At 46.0% G+C, this 6,806-nt stretch overlaps 1 protein-coding gene across 2 annotated transcripts in view; it reads left to right on the top strand.

Annotated features, from left to right (window-relative positions):
- The first annotated feature begins 5,228 nt into the window (after window positions 1–5,228).
- Window positions 5,229–6,806, top strand: part of KAT6A (lysine acetyltransferase 6A) — a 121,690-nt gene continuing 120,112 nt past the window's right edge. The window contains exon 1 of one of the 2 annotated variants that reach the window (XM_031669525.1): window positions 5,229–6,645. The gene's annotated coding sequence lies outside the window, so the exon portion shown is untranslated. The remainder of the gene's footprint in view (window positions 6,646–6,806) is intronic. The other variant, XM_031669524.1, reaches the window with a different exon arrangement.

Genomic DNA, 6,806 nt, shown 5'->3' with positions numbered 1-6,806 from the left:
GAATGTATGACATTCTATTAAAAATTCTCAGACAAGCTAAGGGCCAGGAAAAAAAATGACCCAAACCAATGGAAAGAATATACAATAGAAATAGATCCACAGAAGATTCAGCTATTGTAATGATCAGAAAGAGCTTTAAAACGTCTAGGGTTAAAAAATATCTAGGATTGGTATGTTCAAGAAAAGAGAGGCAACAGCAGAGAAAATACATATATAAATAAATAATTTCTCCAAATGAATTTGATTTTAAGAATCATATGAAAATTCTAGAACTTAAAAATATAATAACCAAAATTAAGAACTCACAAATGGGTTTAAAAGTACACAATTAAATAGAAAATATACCGACTCATGCATAGAGAAAAAAAAGGTGGGGAAAAAGATGATAAGAAATACAGATGGTAAGCAATGAAAAATTCTGACATATGTATAATTTAAACCTTAAAAGGAAAGGAGAGAGAGGAGATAGTGACCAAGAATTTCCTAAAAGATATAAACCCACAAATGCAACGGACTCCGTGTACACCCATTGCACTCATGAACCTAAGTAGGACAAATACAAAGAAAACCACATCTAGACACATCATAGTAAAGCTGTTGACAACTAAAGATAAGAAAAAATCCTAAAAGGAGTCAAAGGCAAAAAGACATTACTTTCAAAGGAATAAAAGGGAGTGATAGAAATCAGAAGACAATGGAAAAACATCTTCAGAGTGCTGGGGAAAAAAACCAAAAAAACAAAAAAAAAAAAACCTTGACAAACCAGAATGCTATACCCAGCAAAAATACGAAGGACAATGCAAAGTTTTAGGCAATAAAACCCCACAAAAAACAAAAAGCAAAAACTCAAACAATCTTGGAGAGAACTTGTCATCAGCAGACCTGCTGTAAAACAGAGGAATTATTCAAATAGAAGGAAAACCTTCTGACAGAAGCACAGAAACGGATATTGGAATGAAGAACAATATAAGGATAAATATGTAGGTTAATCTAAATGAGTATTTATTGAACAGAACAATAAGTATAAATTCTTGTGGGCCTTAAAATACATGCACAGTTAAAATCCATGACAACAATAATCACAGAAGGAGATGGGTAGGTGGAGACACAGTATTTTAATGTCTTGGCATTACTGGGGAAGTGATAAAAATAATTATTTATTAGAAGGTAGTAAGTCAAAAAGCAATGTTGTAATCTCTAAAACTAGTAATGTATAATTTAAAAATTAATAGAGGGGGTTAATGATATAGTTAAAATATTTTAATTAATTCAAAAGAAGGCAAAAAGCAGAGAACAAGGGATGTGAAATAGGTGATCCAAAATAAATGGTAAGATGTTGGGCATACATCCAAATATACCAGTAATTATATTAAATGTAAATGGACTAAAGATTTTTCCTGTTGAAACCAGGACAGAGCAATCTTCCAATTTCAGGCTGGCATGGACTCTGTATAAGACATAATTAACAAGTACAAGTGAAAAGGCAGGGATTCCTAAAGCAAAATATGCAAGGGGGAAATAACCTTTAGCTGCCAGCTCCACAGGGCTGAATCGAGTAAAGTTTGAGCTAAGAAAAACTATCCTTTCAGAGTGCAGATTGCTTTTTAACTTGCAAATGATGAAGACTTTAATCTGTCTTTGTTGCAAGATTTTTATTTTGAGAAGACCTCCTGAATGTGCCATTTAGTTATGCAAATGTAAAGCAGAGATTCTTTATGGAAGCTGTGTGAAAAGCTCAACTATGCTTTGTTGTTACAAATTGTTTTAAATTCTTGCTACTGTTTAATCCCCAGTTTGGTCTTTTCAGAGGGATGGCTGTGGCCAGTTTTCTTCCAAATTATCCAAAAGTAAACACAACTCATCTCTGTATTATTTTTCTTCTGAAGGGCACACACTATAGTCTCACATGAAGAACTCATTGTCTTTGTATTAATATGACTTTACCTGCCCTCTTTGGGAAATAAAAATCTGCCTATTCTACTAAAAGAGAATATATATAATTTTTTTTTTTCTGGAGGCGATTTCATTACAAACAGGGACCATTTTACCTGAGAATGTGTCTATCTGATTCATCTGGGATGAAAGCGATCCTTTCTATTGGATTATTACGTATTCCAAATTTCTCTACTGCTTTGGAGATTGGGCTTGGAAGTAGGTGATGAACGGCAACTCAGTCAACCTCACTACATTATACTTCTGTTTCTGTCAGTGTCAGGATATTGATTTGGCTGGACCATCATCTGAAAAGTTATTATTCTTATTGAATGGTCCAGAGTCTACGGTATGGAAGGTAGGGCTACGGATTAGAGTGGAGACGGGACAGATAGAAAAGTTTGGGTTCCCTCTCTCTGTGTCTCCCAGGCTGGAGTGCAGTGGCGATCATAGTTCACTGCAGCCTGGAACTCCTGGGCTCAAGCAGGCCTCCGGAGTAGCTGGGCTACAGGAGCGCCCCACCACGACCGGCTTTCTTAACGGCTTAAAAAATTGTTCATTCACGAGCAACATTTTTTTTTTAAACCATCTACTACAGTACTTGTACAACATTATTCTAAGCGCTGGAGATGCAGAGTCATTATAGGAGAGCATTTACCAGGAAATGTATTCGGAATATATAGATAGATAGACCACATATAAGTGCAAAACGAGTAGAGCAAATGATACTACTACATAAGTTCAGAAGAGGAAGTCAGCATGGAAGTTAAGGCAATGGGTGAGAGGGAGGCCCTTAAAAGCTAAAGCTGAGATACAATGAGGTATTGGGGGCGACAGTCTAGGTGGGGTCGGTCGTACGGGGTTGGGGACAGGGCAGAGAAAGGTCTGGCAGCAGGATACACTTCCATGTAAACGATTAAACATTTAGTATGTCTTTTTCATGTCTGCTGTCTTTCCAGTGAATGCAGAAAAAAAAAGTATGACTCGGCCAGGTACAGTGTCTCACACCTGTAATCCCAGCACTTTGGCAGGCCGAGGAGGCCGGATCACTTGAAGTCAGGGGTTCGAGACCAGCAGCCTGGCCAACGTGGTGAAACCCCGTCTCTACTAGAAATACAAAAATAAGCCAGGCATGGTGGCGGGCGCCTGTAGTCCCAGCCACTCGGGAGGATAAGGCAGGAGAATCGCTTGAACCCGGGAGTTTGAGGTTGCAGTGAGCCAAGATCGCACCACTGCACTCCAGCCTGGGCAACAGAGCGAGACTGTCTCAAAAAAAAAAAAAAAAAAAAAAAAAGTATGACTCAATCTTTGCATCAAATACTTTAAACTAAATGAAAGGCAAGACAAAGAAACGTCCATGCAGCCAGTAGAGGACAGGCAGGCCATGAAGTGCCTGCTCCTGGTTCCGCCCTAAGTACGGACAAGAGTTCTGCACAGGGCAAGAAGGGAAGACCGGCTTTGGAATAAGACAGATCTCAGTCCCAGGCTCAGGTGCGCGCCACACACTAGCTGTGTGACCTCGTCCAAGTCACATGACCCAGGTCTGTGGAGTTTCCCATAAATAGCTCTAGTGAGGTCCAAGGACCCTCTCAGCTGCTGGGGGAAGGAAGAAATGAAGTCACTGCTGAAAGGCTTAAGACGGGTGCCTCTCGTTCCACCCTCTCCCCAATCTTCCCACCAACAGAAGAGAGCCGTCGGGGGCTGAGACGAACAGCCAGGGGTGAGGACGGGAAACCGCCTCCTCGCAGCCCTCCAGGCCCCGCCCTCGGGCGGACCCCGGTCTCGGGCTCCGGACAGTCGCTCTGCAGGCAAATGAGTGGGGAGGGAGAGCTCACTAACTGTAAACAGACGCCGCTGAGAGTTCCCATCCTGCGTGGCTGCCGGATTTCCGTGCCACACTGAAGCCACCCCACCCAGGCGCCTGCCCTCAGTTTCCCCAGTGGTGGCATGGGGTGCACCAGCTCCTCCTCTCCCGGGTCGCCGTCTGACTTAAACGCGTGAGAAGGTACAGAAACAACCGACGCTCAACGGCCTCCAGCCCCACGTCCTCGTGACCCCTGTTTTCGGGAGCCTTGTGGCCTGAATTACCGTGGATCCCACCGGCCGGTTTTCCTTGCTGTCTCTGCCCTGCCCTCCGGCTCTTCCGGCTTCCGGCCCAGTTTCTTCCTGCTCCTGGCCGCCCTCTCCCGCGCTGCCGGGTTTCCGCCTCGCCTCCTGCTCCAGGTTTTCCTGCTCCTTCCCCAGGTTGCCGTTCCCTTTCGCGACGTTCTCTGCGAGAAACCTGCTGCCTCGCCTCCTCCCTGGCTGGTTTCACCGTTCTGCAGATGGCGGCCGCCGCGGCATTCTCCAGGTCCGCCCGGTCCCTGATCCGGCTTCTCCCGGTGAAGAGGTTGTCCCCGGTGCCCTGGTCGTCCAGCCTGAGGCTGAGCTGCCCAGGCCCACCCGCCGCCCCGCGGGTCGGCGGCCGCCAGCCCCGCCGCGCCCGCGCCGCCTCCCGCTGCTCTGCGCCAGGCCTCGGCTGGGCGCCGGCCGCCCCCTCGCGCCCGCCCGCCCGGCCCGCCCGGAGCCCGGCTGCCCCATCCGGCCCGCGCGCGCCGCCGCCCGGCCCCAAGCCAGGCCCCGCGCCTGACCCTGCCGGCTGGGCCCAGCCCCGGGGAGCCGGCGGGTGGGCGGGCGGCGAGCGCCCAGGCCGTGAGCCTCGGCCGCGGAGCCGGCGAGCCCGCTCTCCCTCGGGGCGCGCCCACCCGCCCGCCGCGCGCAGTGCCGGCCGGGCCGGGTCAAGCCTCCCCGCGCCTGCGGGCGCCAGGGCCCGGCCTCGGGTTCCGCCCGGCTTGGTCTTCTGCCGGGGCGCGGGATCCGCCGGGCGAGGTGGCGAGCGCTTCTTGATGCGCCGGCGGGTGTTGTGGTGCGAGGCGCAGCACGTGTGGTGTTGTGTCTGCCGGGCTGTCAGCCCCGCCGCCGAGGGGAGGCCGGGCGCCTGTCAACCTCGCCGCTTGGCTCGGTGCACGACTGTCAGGCTCCAGCAGCCCGCGCCGCCCTGGAGCCGGCCCCCAGAGCTTAGGGTGCGGAGCTGGGCCGGGGCGATGCACCGCTCTGAACTCCTTCACGTGATTTCATTGTTAACTTGTGCTCTGGGTCTGTTTCCATCGCGTGGAAACGGCGCAGCGCCCATCGGCGTGCTGCGGGGCTGTGCGGATCCAAGTTTTTAAAGTTTCTTGCTCTTTGAAAAGAGAGCGCGAAGACGTGTTTGGGGGTGGGGAATGGGGACGGGAAGGACTGTCGGAAGCGAGTTGCGCTCGCTCTAGCCGCTAGTGTACTTTCCGGGAGTTAAGATCTGAGGCTGCAGGCGCTTGACTTTCCGAAGACCAGGAGACTGATGACAATCCCGGCCGGAAAGACAATGAGTGACTGTCACTCATTTTTTTTTTACCTGCGAAGCTTAGTTAATTAGGACGTTCGTTCCCAGCTTAAACTCAGGTTGTAGCTTCTCTTTTAGTTTAGACTTAATATCTGTATAATGAGCTTGCTTGGAGTAATAATACTCTGATATCTACCCTCTTGAGACCCTCACCAAATTGAAGCATAGCTCTCCCAGGGGGCTTCTATTTAGGCAGCTAATTTAAAAACAAATCTTGGCTCAGGTTTGAATGTTTGCTTCACTCTTTTCTTTCCTATCAGAGTTAATAGTAATATCTCTTTCCTAGTGTGTATTAGTTTTCCGTTTGATTTTAATGTCAGTACTAAGAATAGTTGCTGTGGGAGCCATTTGTCTAGCATTGTTTATATTGTAATGCAAATGATCTCTAGAATGAGAGCAGAAGTTCTAAAAAACACTTCAGTTAAACTTAGTTTTCGAGGTAAAAGAGTTAGATTCAGAATTCAGTATTTTAGTGATTAAATAAAATTGCATCTACCAGATTCTTTTGTAGGGATACTTACTTTGATTCAGAGAGACAGTATGTTTGTGTTTATGTTTTATTAGTGTTCGTTTCAGGACAGCAATCTTGAATTTATATCTTTATTATTTGGGTGTCTCTTTAGACCCACAAGTAGCCGGTACATTTCTTTTTCTGTACTGTACATTTGACATGTAGCATGTGCGTTGACCCCAGTGATTCTGGGCCTTCCTCACGTCTAGTTTTCCTGTCTATGGATTACTTATATGCAGTTTGACAGTTGTGACTCTCTTCAGCATATGGATAGAAACATGTTAGTTTGGATTAGGAGAAGCTATCAGCATATAATTCTTAAAATTTGAATGTAAGGAAACATCTTAGTTTGGGTTAGGAGAAGCTATCAGCATATAATTCTTAAAATTTGAATGTAAGTGAATTATTGTTAAATTCAGGCAGCACTTTCACACTAGGCTATTTTCAATAGTATTTTTGTTTCCATTAGGAAAGATTAAGGTAATACTAAAATTATAAACTGGGTGTGCATATTGTATTCATTGTTTCTTTTCATATAAGAAATAGCTAAAATTTTCTCAATCGTTTTCTGCCTATCTTATTGACTGTTTTTGTCCACTCTGAATGTCTAGAATTTTGAAAGATGAAAGATTCACTCTTACTTTCATTGCAGGATTCTTTCTACTAATCCAGATACTTGTTGAAGTGCTGACTAGTTTCTTGGGGAAAGATGTCAAGGAAGAGTTGAAATTCCTAGACTGGCGAGCAGAGATTGCGGAGTACAGAATAGCCATCACCCCCTCTGGTTAGTGGTAGCTTAAGGTCATTCTTAGAACACTCATCGTGTTTCCTCATTGTATCCTAATTACTCATGTTTTTTTTTCTTTTGTTTTTTATCCCAATGGTTTACATACATGATTGTTTTGGAATGTTAATAGATAAATTTGGAAATTGGCAAAGGTGCCC

The sequence above is a fragment of the Papio anubis genome, chromosome 8 (assembly GCF_008728515.1).
Source record: "Papio anubis isolate 15944 chromosome 8, Panubis1.0, whole genome shotgun sequence".
NCBI lineage: Eukaryota > Metazoa > Chordata > Mammalia > Primates > Cercopithecidae > Papio > Papio anubis.
Note: the sequence above shows the minus strand (reverse complement) of the source record. Positions and strands in the feature narration are given on the sequence as shown.